This window comes from Protopterus annectens, chromosome 5.part1 (assembly GCF_019279795.1).
Source record: "Protopterus annectens isolate FY-2018-M chromosome 5.part1, PAN1.0, whole genome shotgun sequence".
Taxonomy (NCBI): Eukaryota; Metazoa; Chordata; order Ceratodontiformes; family Protopteridae; genus Protopterus; species Protopterus annectens.
The window spans coordinates 551,639,427-551,657,244 of record NC_056736.1 but is presented as its reverse complement, the minus strand read 5'-3'; positions in this window follow the sequence as shown (position 1 = coordinate 551,657,244).

Sequence of the window (17,818 nt, the reverse complement as noted above, 5' to 3'; positions counted from 1 at the left end):
TCAGCTTTTACTGACAAAAGTTTGGAGTGTAGATCTACTAATTCAGAATTCCATTCTCTGACTTTGTTTTTATATCAAGTTAGGGTTTTACCATATATGTAAGCTTTTAATGAGTCCCATATAATTGTTTTACTTATCTCTGTGGTGTAATTAATATCTAAGAAGAACTGTAATTCAGATAATAACCAGGGTTTGAACTCTTTAATTTTTGTTATATATGCTGGAATTCTGGAGTTAAAGATTAATGGTTTGTACCCATTTTGAAGTTTTAGTATCAATGAATTATGGTCTGAAAAGGAGCAGGGATTGATTGAGAATTGAATGATGCTAGAGTGTAAGTCATGGGCAGAAAATATTATATCTATTCTAGTTTGGGTACCAAATCTGTGATATTGAAGGAAAACAACAAAGATTTATCTTCTTTAAATTTGAAAATATCTACAAGATAAAATGATTCTACCCACTTGTTTAAAGCTTTTGCTACAGCAGATGTATGCAGCAGTCTTTTATTTGTAGTTTCAGAAATATCTAATATACAGTTAAAATCTCCTCCTAATATTACATTGCCTTTATAACTATTGGAAATTAAATCTAAGTGGTTTTTAACAGTTCCTGTTCCAATGCCTGGGAACCAGTATAGATTGGCTAGAGTCCTTATTCTGTTATTATATTTAACTATTACTAATGCCATAAGGCCTTCTTTATCTTCATACTTATAAATTATTTCTGGGTTAATCACATTTGTTTTCCATAAAATTGTTACCCCTTTTGTCTTTGTCTTATACGTGGATTGCACCAATATCATATATTCCTTAGGATTCCATTTGTAATTGTCATTTGTTTTGAAATGAGTTTCTTGAAGGAAGATAATTTGTGTTTTGTTCAGTTTTAAATATTTCAGTAGATTTGATCTCTTGCTAAGATTGTTTAAGCCATTGGTATTTAAAGATAATAAAGTTAAATCCATCTTAGTTATTTACACTATGTATTTTTTAAATATGTAAAGCACACCAGCAGTCCACAGCAAGAATGAATAAATTAATTTAATGAATAAAATAGTACAGGAAAACAAAGATAAGCGCTTTCGCATGTAGTTTCTTCAGATCTAACAAATAACACAAAAACGCATGATGTTTAAATAACAGCTCATTATACAATGTATCCAATCACATAAGATGCATCATCAAGTTGCTATGGCATAATTAATAGCATACAATTACCAATGCTCATGTGCAATGTAAATACATCTCCTAAATGTATTATCAAATGTTTAACGAATAAAATGTAAACTAACACAAGGCATAATGACACAACTATGTATAAATTTCAGCTAAAATAATTATCTTAAAAGAAAAAAAATCATCAGTTGTTAAAAACCAAGAAAGTATACCATAGTATACACTAAATACAAACAAACCTAAGAACACCTATTGAACATATAAGTGGGTATAAATAACATAACTAATATACCACTACCACAAATTGCCAAGTTAAGTATAAAGGGGAATCTGCATGCCTCCAATGTATAGACCCTATAAAACTGATAATAAGGTGCAGAGAGTGAAAGGTATAAATATAATCTAGAATGTTACTTCTTAAATGGCCTGGCTCTTAGTGCAGGTTGCACCAAAACATGTTCACAATGTACTCCTAGTCCAAATATCCACACCTTTCATTCTAACAGATATTTCCATGAAGAAAATGTGATGACTCTCTAGCACTTCCTGTCAACCTCAAACACACCTAGAATCAGCTATCCCCATATGCCCAACACGTCCGAGCAAGCTCACCTCCCAGACCACTGCAATGGGTACTGCACAAGACCAAGTGCTCTTAGTCTTTCACAATAACTCAGGCTTCCACTCTTATGTACGTTCTTAATGTGTTTGGACCAAAATGCATTTTAAATATAAAATTCCACTTAGTATTATTATTTTTTTAATCAAAAATCAACTTAATGAGCTAAACGAAGTGCTGGGAGACCATCAATATGTGTACATGTGGTTTAAAGCAGCCATTTTATTATATATATATATATATATATATATATATATATATATATATATATATATATATATATTTTAAACCAAAAACTTCATTGCCAAGAAACATCTCGGAGGCTCCTCAGAGCCTTTAAGCATTATCGTCACTCTGTCTCTGATATAGTAACCTGGAAGCATCTGTTTCTGTTAGTGTGTCCGTGTACTGCATGATCAAACAGCACTCAAGGATATGATACCTGCCGTAATTGATATTAACTATGTTTAGACGGAATAATAATGGCATTTGCTCTAGCTGCCAGACACAGCTACATCCATGCACACCATATCAGAATTGATCAAACAGCACTCATAGCTGTGGTACCTGCCATAACTGATATTAACTATATTTAGACAGAATAATGATGACATTTGTACTAAGAGATTGCTACTATTATTTAACCAGGATATACATGACATTTCTAAATCATACTTTAACTGAAGAAGGCATTAGTCTCCATGACAGCAATTTTTTTCAAAACACTCTACTGTTACTGCTATTACATATGATGTTAATTTGTTACATTTGAGTCTGAACTCTGATGAATGGTACCTTGTTGAATTAGTTAATTAATTACTTAAGTTATTATAAGTAAAAACAGTGAAAAATGAACAAGATAAGTATTCATTGAGGTCAAGTAGGAGAATAGAAACTTCTATGTTTGTATTATATGCTGCTTTGTTTGGCTTCTATATAATGTAAATATTAACCCATCTTGACCTACCTTTGTTTGTGAAAAATTACTGGACTCTTTGAAGATTCTGAATAAATCATTACTCTTTCTCGGTTGTTTAAGAAACCCTCCTTTTTTTTAAATAAAATCAGATGACAAGTGACGTACCATATCAGTTGATACTTTGAGAGATGTAGTTCTAAGAGTTATGTTTTTGGGACAGCTATCTTGGAATCATTTTTTTTGTTTCTTCTTTCTAGCATCAGTCCAAGGATTTGTTTATTTTATTATTTTAAGAGGAGTGGCCATCCATTCCATTTCTTCTGGGATAGACACTATGTTGTTGTTTTTGATGAATATAGTAGCTTCTTGTAAGTCATTAAAGGTTTTCATCTCATTGGCAAAAAGTATTTTTATCTTGGATGGAAAGGCCAGCTGTGCATTAATGTTGTTTTGTTTCAACAGTTTTATTATTGGCCAGACTTTTTGCTTTTGTTCTAGTATTCTGGAAGAATAATTATTGTCAAACCTTATCAGGCTTTGATTGTATTTTAAGGGTGGTTTTCTCCAAGCAGATTTTAATGTTAGTTCCTTGTCCAGAAATGAAAGAAATTTTATAACTATGAATCTAGGTGGAGTATTTGTTGAGTTAGAAGCAGATTTCCTCAGTGCTCTATGCAACCTTTCAATTCCAAATGAACGTCCCTCTTTCAAGTCTAAAAATTCAGGAATCCAGGTTAAGAATGAAATAATGTCTTCACCTTCAGTGTTTTCAGGCAGACCACAGATCCTTATGTTGTTTCTCCTTTACCTGTTTTCTAAGACATCTATTTTGTTAAGCAGCCATATATTCTGTTTAAGCAGAAATTCTTTTTGGAATTCCTCCTCTTTGAGTCTCTCTACAATGTCATTTCAAGAAGTCTCTATATTTGTTATTTTTCTATGGTTTTGTTGTAATAGTTCCTTAGGAGTATCAGCCTGTTTTTGAGAATTTAATTTGAGGTTTTCCAAGTCATTTTTAAAGCCATCCATCTTCAAAGATAGTTCCTGTAAGGTAGATGTCATCAATTGCAGTCCTTTTTTCAAAGCAGCATCTGGATGAGAATTCCTTGTGTTGTTCATATTCAGTGATTCAATATATCTCCAAGTTACTTGACAGGAAAATGTTTGTATATCTCCACCAAAATTGATATTTATGTAGTTTCTTAGTTTATCTATAGATTTCTGATGTTTTAAACTTGAAAATAATAACATTTTCATATATTATTATACTAGTTTATGGAGCTCTCAAATTTCACTGCTCTCAGTTGGCCATCCAGGCTCCACCCCCTCTACAATTGTAAGTTTTGAGGGGGGGAAATACAAGCATATTTACCTTGTAAATTGTGCTACATGTTATATGTCTTGACATACAGTAGGACTAGATGCTGTATGGCCAGAAAAACAACTTGCATATAATTACATACACTAAGATATTTCTAGGAGTTATGCATTTCTATGACAAACCCTTTATGTTGTTTAGTATTATTTTTATAATATATTTTGAAATATAAAAAGGGTGCATAATTTAAAGAAAAAAAAAACGAGCACTTAGAATCATGGATATCTAGTAGTGAGAATAAATGAAACAGAATATAGCAAGTGCTTTCATCCATAATTCTAGGTGCTCATTTTATTGTTATATGTGTACATGGAGCCATTTTAAACCGTGTTACTTGGTCAGAGAAAGATGTGCGATTGATATTTCACTTTTTTCAGGGTAGACTACTGCGAGAACGTCTGCTTCTGTTGCTCGCTATTAGCCTGTAATGTCCTATACTTTTGCTCAGCAAGGTGCATATATGCTTACTTTCACTTCTGCATTTTTGGGACGAAAGGTTATTCTGAGTAAATGGCACATATACTTTGTTATAGATGCAGTTGTAGTTGCTGTTGAATCTGTGTTTTCTACTTCCTGTTTTTCAATGTCTATAAGGATGGAGACCGGTGCAGTTTAGGGAGTCAACACTGCAACCCCTAGGGAAAGAGATACTGTACTGGAGGAGCCACAGTATGCATTGGTACACAGTGCTTTGCTAATATGACCAGGTCTAGTAGCAGTGCTGGTATCAATACATTTACAAGTGGGCACATGGACAACGTGGAAGAGGATTGTGATGAAAGCTTTTCATAATTTGCCTGTCAATTTTTCCAGTTTTCAAGCAGCAAGGGGTCAGGAGGTAGCATCTGTTGGTGGGAGGAGAACTTCTGGATGTAGGTGGAGTTTCCTCCACAAAACATTTATAACAACGTAGTAGTGGGACTTCTTTGTCCCACAGTAGTGATGGGCAGGTAGTTGTAATGAGTGCAGCACAGCAGCTAACATTAAAGACTGCTGTGGTGCCCCCACAGTAGGGCCAGTGTAATAGGGTTACATTTACTGAAGATAGGGTTGTTGCCAATGGTAAGACCCTAGAATGTCATTCTGAGCTTCTGTGCTTTAGCATGAATGCACAGTTAAAAAAAGCTATGACACTTCACGACATGGACTCTTCAACGGCATATCATTTCCATAAGTTTTATGTGTTGTCAAAGCAGATGATTAATGACCTTCCTAGATATAACAATTTGCCATGCATCAATTGAGATACTGTGCCTCTGACATTAACGAGATGCTGTGTGAATGTCATACCATGAAATGGTTTCTGTGTGAAGTTATACAGTTACAGTATGATAGTCTACATCACCATCGCACTCCTTTATCTCCCAGAGGAACAATGCAACACCATATTCCTTAGATTTGTTGTGCCAGGAGTATCCCTTAAACATTTAATAATGGATCTTCATATGCATGAGTCACAGCAGCATCTGTAGGCACCTTTTGTCTTGTTGTGGAGACATACTACTATGTACACTGTTATGTCAGGCAGTGATAGAGGAAAAGGTGTACCTATCTCAGGGGCACAGTTACAGAGCCCAGTTGGACATAGATATGATAAGCAAACTGCAACACTGCAACAGCCTGCTGCTAATTCTGGTAGAGGCCTGAACAAGGTTCCTGATGCTGACCATGGTCATGGTAAGAAGTGCAGCCCTTGACAATATACGGTCATGGGTGATATGGATTTCTGATCCATGTGCTGTTATCATGGGGCATAATGACAGCTGTGCTCTGATCCTTTATTTAGATTTCAAAACAGCATTGCACTTATAACTTAAAACTTGTACATTGTTACTCATGCATTTTCTTTTTTTTGCAGATGTATCACCTTATCTTCATCTAAAGACATGGGTGGTGATGACATCCCATATCTTCTGGACCTGTTAGTTTCATGTGTGCTGACCCCTCAGTGAAGTGGTGGTGGCAGTAACAACTGCTCATTCTCCTTTTTATCACTGTCATTGTCTGGCTGCTTGTCAAGCTAGTGTAAATCCTACTGTACAGGGTGGAGTAGGATATGAAAAAATGACAGGGCTTCTGAGGCATGCACTAGTGTCTACCAGCACAGACACTGTCATTGCAGAAAAGCATCCTCATGTGAGCAGCAGACATTCTAGTTCATTCTGCCCCAGACACTGGGCACAAGTGTATGCTTTCTTTGCAGCTGTCCCTGGGGATTTTATGGGTATTAACAATCATGGATCATGTGGCTATCCTGTATCACCTAACAGACTTCCATAGGGAATGTGTTCAGTTTCCAATACATGGTACATGACAGTGGAATATATATACTGTGAAGAACATGTTTGTCACAATTGGTTAGCATTTCCCTATTTAGCCCAGGCCATGGCTGAAAAGTGTCCTCATAAAATGTAACTGGTAGCATATAAAAAAGTAATATAAAGCCAGCACTGTTGGCATAATTCAGACAACATCTGAGCATTTCTATTTGTCCTGTTCAGGTATTCTATCCTAGTGAGACCAGGATGCAGAATTAGTTGCGTATCTCCTGGCAAATAAATGTTTTGCAATCGGGTGTGCAATGCTCTTCTACTGCTATGTCAGCAGCTGGCATATAAGTAATAAGGTTACCTATTTTCTAATGTATTCATTTCACTACTGTCCATACCAGAGTGCTACTAAATATTTGAGCTAGTTTTCTGTCATAGTCCATACTCATTCACGTTATGAGTCACATGATTTTTTGAAAAAAAAAACTGTGGTAGTCACATCAGCTTACTGTTTTCATACTTTTTTGTCTTTTTCTATTCCTTTACTGTTTATCATTCATACATTCCATTTGTTGGTTTTATTAGGTGTGTACAATTGCTACATACTGCTCACAAATGTTTGTGAATACCTCCATAAATATGCAGTTAACTCTCATTTAGCTAATGAATCCAATATCACAATGTTTTTCAGAAATATGATTAGTTCATGTGCGTATTACTAGGTACTGTGTTCATGAGAGTGAAGCCTTCAAACAGCACAAATGAAGGTTTAATCGCAATAATCTGAAAGTTTAGTTTGTTTAGGACTGTGCCATAGCACTGTGTCATATTGTCTCTGAATGTCATAGAATGTGCATTATTTGAGGCCTATTGGAATATTTCTTTAGCACAGAAATTCTTAACTGTGTGAAGGAGCTCTAGTCTTAGATCAATGAAGAAACAACAAAAAAAGCAATTCATAATGCCTAATGTTGGCTTACAGGTCACTAATAATGCAGCATTAGTGAAAAGTAGAAAGGAACAGAAGGGAATGTTTTCAAAGGTAAATTGGGGATTGTGCTAAGAATTCCTGTTCTTAGGTAGTTGACTTGGGGGAGGGATTCCAAATAACATTTTACATTGCACTTTATTGCAACAGAGAAATAACATAACTACGTTTAAATCTACTCCAGAAAACAACTTATTCTAATATAGTAGTTTTCTATCTGTTGCAATGATAATCTGCTTTATTTCACTTTATAACAATAGAGAAATGGCATGCGCATGTTAAAAGGATGCTAGCAACACAGAGCTTTAACATATAGCTAGTTGTACATTTTAACACAGTTTAACATACTTACTGGGGCAAATTTAACACTGTACATGAGAATTGTTTGCTTGGAAACAGTGCAACATAACATGAGTCTGACTTGTTTAGCCTTCTTGAATATAGCTTTTTTTTAATGTCTCACTTTTTTCAAAATTACTTTTAAATGTCTGCTTTATACAGTAAGAAAAAAATGTAAAACAAAGTAAGATTTGTCATAGTTGCCTAAGTTACGATGTTTTTATATTTTCTTTTATCAAATTGTCATTCAGAGGACCATGGCACTGTTGCAACATTTGAAAAAGAAAATGCGGGCCATATTGCCAAGGAGGCACACTTAGTATTTAAGGAATTTTCTGGGGAGAATATAATCATTTGGGTGAACAAGTATACAATAGGAAAAGGAACAGCAATCAAGATGGTAATGGAAAAACAGAAAAGGAAGGCCCAGAACACAAGATAAAGGAAAGGAAACTGATGAAGGATGTATATAGAGAAGCAGTTTTTGCAGGTACAGATTCAATTGGGGAGGTTCAACATCATGGCAAGAGCAAAGTGCAACAAAGTGATGAGTACCTAAACTCTTTTCTAGATGCATTAAATGACAAAGGGAGAGCCATGATACTTTATATGCTATGAAAGATGTGTCATGCAATGCAGAAAGAGGTACAACAGTCTCCCATTACTCTCTTGTTGGCAGGTGATAACAAGCAGCTGCATCTTTCCAGTATTTCCTCTTAATGAGGAGGGAGTAAGGATGGTGCAGTGCATCCATTAAATAACATGGCTACACATGAAACATCAACTGAGTATTCAGCATCTGCATGTTCTATCGGTTTAAGCATTACATCACATATCATTCAAGCAGTTAAAGAAAAAGTCTGGAAGGACAATTACAATGAGATATTTGATCTTATAGATTTGGACGGACTAAAGAGGGTCATGGACAGAGAAGTGTGGGTTACAAAGATTAACCAGGGGTCTGGCTGTTTTAGGTAGGCATCAACCTAAGAAACTGAAAGTTAAACTGTTGTACATTTTGGTTCTTGGTTTTGTTTATCCTAGTCAAGCTCTATTCTTGTTGAGTTACTTCCTTATCATTAAGAAGGTATAGTTTGTTAAAGGAAGACAGTAGTGGATGCATAGGATCAGAAATTCAGAAAGCTTAAATCTGCAGACAAGCAATTAAGACAGAAACTGAGGGAGACAGAAACAGGAATCAGTGTCATGGCTGACAATGCTAGACCTAATATCAGCCATTCAGAAGAAACATTAGGTTTTACAGTCAAAACATGCTGGGATTTTAATGCAGGCAGTTGTGCATGCTCTTTGTGCTCATTTCCCCATATTGGTGATATTTGTGGAGACAGGCATCCTACAGCTAAAAACTGTTTCAAGAAGAGCAAGTACAGTGTTATTGGAATACTTTGCCTTCTAATGTCAATAAATAAAGAAAGGTAAGAATTCCTTTCATGGTATTAATAACCCATTGACTTTCACAAGTTTTGATAAGTTATCTTGGGAACAGTAACCCATTAACATTGTGAATTTCAGTGTTTTGCTAAGGGATTTTTCAAAGTAAAAGGATCCTATATGATTGATAAATGTTCTTAAGCTAGGTTTTTCAATCAAGTTTAATTTGCAATATCAAATAACACAATGTAAGAATATAAAGTAAGTAAAAAGCAAAGATGGCATAATTAAATTGCCATATGGCCTTTATACTTTTCTGCTTTTTTTCACACGCTACAAAACTAAAGTAAAATGATTTTGAGTAACAGCACTGAAGTTTGCAGTTTGTTCATAGGCCACTTGGCTCCAAGTTCAGGCAACCTGGGAGGCTTTGTGCCATACCACTCTGTAATATGCCAGTAGTTTATGGCAAGAGAATAAGGTAGAAAGTTACATGTTATCAGTTGTTCTCATATGGCTATTTACAGTATAAGTTGTGAAGTCAATAAAATAAGTTATTTATGTAAAGTTGTTTGAATAATAAATTCTTTGGTCACAATGGCAGCAGTCATCATGGGGAGTCTTTGGGAATAATGGATGAAAAAAATCTGTCATATGACTTAAGTCAGGGTATAGTTGCTTTGCTGGCATCAGTATTTAAACATAGAATTCTTGAAGAGGTTGTGCTAGATAACTGAGCAAAACCTTGGTAGCATTTAGAATCAATGGAGATTTAGACACTTTCCCTGGCATAAAGGCTAAGATGTTTGCCCCTCATGCCTGACAGCAGACCAATGCCTTTTTGGAGTTTGCATGTTCTCCTTGTGCCTTTGTGACTTTGCTCCCACCTCTGAAAAATTGGTGAGTGTTTCCATATCAAACTCGCTCACAAATGGAGCTGTGGGCAGCACCATAGACTCCACATGGTGCCCTATAGGGAAAAGAGTCATATAGCCCAACCACTGTGGGCATCTACTGTGATGCACAGTATCCTCAATATAGAGAACTTGGATCACAGACTGTGCACTGTGGCAGGGTTAGCCATTCAACTGTGTAAAATATGGCTGTAGCTGATTCGGTCATGTTAACTAATGTTGCCAAATGAACATGGGTATTTGCCAATGATAAGTGGGTTGTGGATCTGACCTATGTCAGGGACACATGCTAATGGTGGGAGGGGAGTGTGTGCTCTTATTGGTCAGTGTGTGCCCTACATAAAGCCCTGCCAGTGTCTAGTTGCCACAGCTTTGTTTACCTGAGATAGCTCTGTTGAGAGAAAAGCTGGATAAAAAACATTCAACCTGCCAAACAGCACCAAAGAATTTTTACACTCAGTGCATGCTCACTAACAGGATGGAGATTTGAAATACATGAAATGATGATAAGAAGGAGGCTGGACAAGATGGAAGGGAAGTGCAGCAAAGCCACTTGGCTCCAGAGTATACTACTTAGGAGGAGGACAGGCTACAAATGGTGTGGAAATTGTGATAAGGAGAGGCTTCAGAAGAAAGTGAGGGGTATCGTCAGACTTAGTGACAGACTCATGGCAGTCAGTCTCCAGTGTAATAATAGGGCAGTATTCATAATCTCAGCCTAGGCCCCAGTGATAATGAGGAAAAGAGTCCATTCAGACATCAATTGCAGGACCTACTAGATAAAGCAGGACAACCTGAATTGGTGTTCATAATGGGTGACCTGTTGCATATATCTGTCTGACAAATGGCTTGATAGTAGCCAACATGATTCAGAAAGAGAGGCAGTCACAAGATCATATATAACAGTGGCCAACATGCGACTCAGGTAGACTTCCTCCTAGTAAGGAAAAGGCACAGAGGTAGAAAGTCATCTCCAGTGGCCTACAGCATAAAACACTGGTTGCCAAAATCAGCTGCAATCAGTGGTCAGAAAAAAGGTCTAAGGTCAGCAAAGACCAGGCTGAAGACCTGGAAGTTAAGTGCAGAGAAAGTAGAACAGTTCAGAAAATTACTCAGGGCCCTAGCACCTCAAGAATAAGGGGAAATAAGTGGAGTTATAAAAGAATGAAGCACCACAACACAGCATGTGTTAAGACTACAGTGCAGATATGCAGCCAAATCAGGTATGAAAATAAGATATATAAGGAAAGCTGGTGGTGGAATGCAGAGGTCCAAAAAGACATAAAAAAATGAAGGAGTGCAGGAAAAAGTGGGAGATAGAAAAGATGGACCAGGAGAGGAAGGAATAGTGGTTTGCTAACAAAGACACTAAGGAAGGAGTTGCAATAGGAAAGAACAAAGCATCTGGGGCACTGTACAAACTTCTGGAAAGTAACTCATTAGACAGCACAAAGAAACTATATCAGGTTGCAAGGAAAAGACAGAAAGATAAAGAAGATTGTCAGACACCCTTCATAAGGGATCCAGCAACAACCTGCTCACAAGATCACAATACATCAACAGCAGATGGAAGGAGTACTTCCAGGAGCTTCTGAATGAAGAAAACCCCACAGAAGCTGTACTGAACCTAACACAGTATATGATGAGAGAAGAAAAGGAACTTGCCATAGAAAAAATAAGAATAGCACAAAGGAAAATGAAGTCAGGGAAAGCAGCAGGCTCAGGTGAGGTCACAGCAGGTATGATAAAGATGTTGGGTGAGATTGGAGAGAAATGACTTTTGAAGGTATTCATAGCAGTGCAGAGAGAAAGGTGCATCCCAGATAAAGGTGTATCCCAGATAACTGGAGAATAAACATACTAATGCCAGTGTTCAAGAAAAAAGGGAACATTCACAACTGTGGGCAGAACAGCGGCATCAACCCCCTGCCACATTGCATGACTGTTCTGGAGAGGGTGATTAATAAATTAATATGCAGAGTAGAAGAAAGTAAGATGAGAGATGAGCAGTTCAGATTCAGCTCAGGATGCAACACAACTGACCCACTGTTTGCAGTGAGGCAGATGGTTGAGAAGAAGCTAGAGATGAAGAATAAGCCCAATTGGGCATTACTAGATTTGGAGAAAGCATATAATAAGGTCCCAAGAAAGTTTAACTGGGCAGTCTTGCAATGCTTCAAAGTCCCAGAAACATTGGTAGAATTGGTGCAGGCTACGTACAAAGCCCCAATGACTCAAGTTTAAGTAGCGTTTGGACTCGCAGAGGAGTTAACAGTAGAAGTGGGTGTGCATCAAGGTTCATCTCTGAGCCCACTGCTGTTCATACTGGTGATGGACTACATTAGCAAACTGGTCGAAGAGGACAGATCAACAAAGTTGCTGTATGCGGACAGTGTGACACTACAGACAGACTCTGAGCAAGAACTTCAGCAAAGCACAGGGGAATGGAATGCAAAACTGAGAATGAAACTGAGTACAGATAAGACAGTTGTACTTGCAGCAAATGTTGGAGTTCATAAAATAGCTGTGAAATGAGATAGAAGGGAAAAAGGTGGAAGATGTTAACAGCTCCAAGTATCTTGGAGGGTTGGTTGAGAAGAAGGGAAGCCTGAATGAGGAGTTCAAATATAGAGTCAGAGGGGCTGCAGCCAACTGGCGCAGAGTGTCAGGTGTAGCATATGACAGAAGAATGCCAAAGAAGCTGAGATGTAAGGTATGCAAAACAGTGGTGCAATCAGTACTACTGTATGGTACAAAAACCTGGGCAGTAAAGGCAGACCAGTTGAGGAAGCTAGAGATGATGGAGATGAAGTGCTCGAGGCAGGTGATAAGATGCACACCATGGGACAGTTGAAGAAATGTGGACATAAGATCAGTAGCCAATGTAGCTCCATTTGCAAAAAAGGTCAAAGCAAACAGATTACATTAGTTAAAGAACATGTGCAGTAAAGTGGAAGACAATCTGTTCAAGATGGTTAATGACAGACAGGAAGAAGGCAAGAAAAAAAAATTAGGGCATCCAGCAAAGAGGTGGGTGGATTGTATGAGTGAAGTTGAGCACATGTGTTGAAGAAGGCAGGAAAATGGCACTGAACAGGGAGAGTTGGTGACAGTTGTCACAACACCCTGACTCCATGTTGAAAATTGGGAAAAAAGGATGCTGAAGACCTGTTTCCTCACAGCAATTCACAAGTGGAACAAACAGAGCAAACAACCTCTTCAAAAAAGATTAATATTCTATCTTATCTCACAGTTATTTGCCCATTATTAAATAAACTCTTCTTTCAGTGTCTTAGCTTATATGTACCATGGCTACCAGTGGAATGATGTCTAAAATCTAAGTTCATAGGTTCATAGGTGATTACTAGGTATGGCACAGAAGCCTTGACAAGCCTAACCAGTAACACCCAGGATATGAATATTATATCTTAATTCCCCAGATATGGGATATGGTAGTATCAGGGTAGTGGATCTTTGGTGTTGGAACCCCAAGTCATTTTACAGACTGCTTCTGTCCATAATGGACATGGGCAGTACCCCAGGACTGAATTTATGTTTCTCTATCTATTTATCCAAATTGTTTTTGAACAGAGTGAGGGGATTGGCTTTGTTTTTTTATGAAGATAATATGTTTACTCCATGGATGAGGTAACCTTTGGGATATGAATCTGTCTCAAGAGCAAGTTCTGTTAGAGTCACAAATAAGGCTCAGCTCCATGGAATGCATAACGCTCATATAATCGAGTCTAGTCCAGTGTTTGGAGAGTTCTTATGTTTCTCTTGATCAGGTTCTGCACCATTTTGTCTGTTCCTTCTTGGCTTTGGAGGGGATTTTGTTTTCCTTTTGTTGAATAGCCTATTTATGCTACGGTTCCACAAGGGTGGGTTACTTTGTACAGTAATCATAGGTTTGAGTCAGACAGGTACTGCCTTTTCTATGCAGCTATAGATGTGTTTTTGTCTACAGCACAGAGTAGGCCTCAGTGTCATCTGGAGTCTGAGGGGCCTTGGAAATGTAATAAGCTGTCACTTAGTTTGAGGTAGCTGGCCTTAGCAAAGTTCTTAACTTTTTGGAGGTTTGGAGTTTGATGGGGATCTAGGTTAATTTTAATACTAAAGGAGATCATTTTGTGGTCAGATCTTACCAGTGAAGAGTTAATGCATGAGAGTTAGGAGTATCTCCCCATGTTTGTAAGTACTAGGTCTAGGATATTTGTACCAGTAGTTGAAGTGCTAACTAGTTGCTTCACGGTGTTTGCCTTGATGAAGTCCAAAAAACCTCTGAGCAAGTGAATTATGGGCCATACAAGTATCCCAGTTTAAGGATGGGTATTTTAAGTCACCCATAAGTATGCTGTTAGGCTGAATGTTAAGAGATTCCAGTAGGTTTAGGTAGGAGATGTGGTTCTCCAGACACATGTTAAGGGATCTGTAGCTAGCAAGGATATAATAGGGGGTTGCACCTATGGCAAGTGTACTTCTACTTTATGAACACTGAGACACCTCCTCCCTTTGTTTCACCCTGGGCTGAGGGTGATTGAAATGTATGAAAGGCATTGTAGCCTTTGATAGTGGGATGCTATGCATGGTTCTGATCCTTGTTTCCAGAACTACACATATATCTGAATTTTCCAGAGTGAGGAGTGCTTTCACAGAGGGCAGATTTTTCTAGTTAAACTCCTATCTTTGAGCAGCAGTACCTTTAGGTAGTCATCAGTGATTTTTCTTATGTTGCAAGGTTTAACAACTTGGCACAGCCAAAAAAGGCACTATGGATATAGATATTGTTTTTGCCAGTGTATGAAAACCAAGTAGTGACAAGTACAAACTTTCTCCTGCAAAGCATTTTGGTTTGTTGGTCATGTCTCCCCAGGCTGACATATATTGGATCCACTTGTTGTGACACTAGAAATTAAGCCAATTGGTGAAGTCAATCATTTTTTGCTGGCACTATGTCATCAGCACTGATGAATATAGGATGTTGTTCAAGGCTATATTCATACCTGCAGGGACACATTTTCAGAGAGGGCCATCATGCCTCTCTTCATAAGGTCCAGTGAGGTATTTCTTAGGTCATTTATGGCCACATGGACTATGACTGTGTCATACTGATACTTACAGTTTAAAGACCTAAGTGCATGTGTGATCTGGCAGATCCAGGCTCCAGACAGACAGCTTCCTGTGATTTTCTCCTTATTTAGTCTGGTAAGGGGGACATCGGTGTGTTTTATAACGGAATCCCCAATAACTAGAATGCTTGGTTGTGTGATGTGTTGCTATATGGGCTTGGAAGCAGTGCTACTATGATTTTCAAATGGATTTGTTGTGTGAGGTGCTGTCTTTTTTGAGTGTGTGCAGGGCCACTGAGTGATACTTTTAGGAGGTCTTAGAGGTATGGGTAGATTACAAATGAGTACCTCTGCATATGTGGGTCTATGTGTTTGTTCCTTAGTGTTGGTAGTGAGTGTTTTGGGTGTAACGCTGACAACATGGCTTGCATTTTTATGTGTGCATGTGAGAGCTTTGCCTCCATGACATTGTGTATCCATATATCTCACACACTATGTTTATCTGTTTTAAAATTAAATGGTTGTCAGTGAACATAAGACAGTTGCTATATTGCCTCGGGATGCCCATATCCATCAGACCAGAAATAGAGATGACAAGGAAGCTCCAATCCAGTATACCAGATCCCTATTAGATGGGAAGGAATAGGGGAGAGTCATTTAAAAGTCTAAGTGAGAATGTTTAGTAGTAGGCTATTAGATGACATGCAGTAGTGTTGTCTTCTGTACAAACTGGCAGCTCTTCAAGAAGCTATGAACAGTGGGAGACTATGGAGAGCATTTCCTATAGATGATTTTAAAGTGGAGAGGTTTACTTATATACAAAGCAAGGGGAACTATGTTTGCATGATGAACAAATGCTAGGGTTTTATACTTGCAGGATGAAAGACCTTACCACAGTTAATCCCTCAAGGTACTCAGATAAATACAAAAATAAGCCTTCCACCAGCAGTTCCCAACTCAGATGGGTTAAATCAGCCCTCTGTTTCCACCAGGGTGCAGAAAAACCCTGTTAATGTAAAACAAACTGGTTTTGAGCTCAAGTGCAGTAACAAATGCTTTACAACAAAAGGTAGAACCCCTGCAGTATCAGGAATCCTTGGAAATAGGTTTACAAATCCTGACAACTGCTTACAAATGCAGAAAAAAGTGCACACACTTAGGAGAACTTCTAGAAACAGAGGAAAAATTAGCAAAACTTAGAAATATTTTGGGATACTCAGGAGAACTTTGGCTAACTCAGAAAATATTTTGCAGTGTCAGAGGAGATTAGGAAATATCAGAATGCTGTTAAAATAACCTAAGAGCTGTAAAGAAACAAACAGATGATGTTTCTTTAACAAGGTCAGGCAGAAAAACAGTGATAATATCTACTAAATCAATAAACAAGGCATATACGTGTTAAATAGCACTGAGATAGAGAACGTACAAAAAAAATCATATATCACCTTTGTAGGTCCACATATGGTTTTAGAAGCAATCCAAGTGTTGTAGTCACAGGTGTCCAAGCCAGTCACAGGGATGCTCTGAGTAAATGAGCAGAGTCTCACAAAAAAATGTAAAGTTTTCATAACAGCCGGATAAAAGACTTTTACACAATTAAGCCCTCAGGCCAATGTGATGAACACACAATAAGCCTTCCACCATCAGTTCCCAACTTGGATGGGTTAAATCAACTTTCTGTTCCCATCAGAGAACATTAAAACTCTGTTAATGTAAAACAAACTGTTTTTTTTAGCTCAGGTGCAATAGTAAATGCTCTACAACAAAAGGCAGAACTCCTGCAGTATCAGGAATCTTTGGAAGTGATTTCTCAAAACCTAAGAAATGTTCACAAATGCGAAAAAAATGCACAAACACAAGAGAACTTCTAGAAACACAGAAAAACTTTGCAAAACTTAGAAATATTTTGGCAAACTCAGGAGAAGATTGACAAACTCAGAACAGCTTTTATAGTGGTAGAGGAGGTTAGAAAATATGAAAATATTGCAGAAACAACTGAAGAACAGTACAGTAAAAAACAGATGATGTTTCTTTAACAAGTGCAGGCTTCACTACTGGTACCTGACAGTAAGCAAATTCCTACAGACATTGCTATATGAATGCTATTGAGACAGATTTACAAATAATCATTCCAGTTTACACAAATGGGAAAAACTATTAACAGTTAAACAGAATCAAGATTTTATAGATAGATGTACAGAACAATATTTTATTTCTAGCCCAACAGTATTTCTTAGGTCTTACCTTACTGTGTTCAAGTTTCAGGAGAAAGAGGAAATATATGATGATATTACATTGTCTGAATAAATAAGATGAAGTATAACAAGAAAGACTTTTGTCCATTCAGAAACTGAAAACATTCATGGTGCAGTTGTCCTCCCAGAGAAATATAATGTTCCGATGATGAACAGTGAGGTTCAAAAAATTAATGTCTTATTCTAAAATGAATATTTATTTATTTTATTTATTGACTGATATTTGATTACCAGGAATATCTGAATGGGTAGAAGCCCATTTTCAATGTGGGCCCTGGGAGAAAACCTCCAAAGTATTACAAAACATTTTAAGAATAATAATTTTATAGTCTTTAAAATGAATACAGAAACAAATACAGTTTAAATAATTATATCAAATTAGACATAATATGAAACCATTGGTTAAGAATAGATGCAATTTATATGACAAGGATTTAATAATAAGAAAAATTTTAGCCAGTTTATAGAAATATTAAAGGTAAGTTAGTATAATGCAA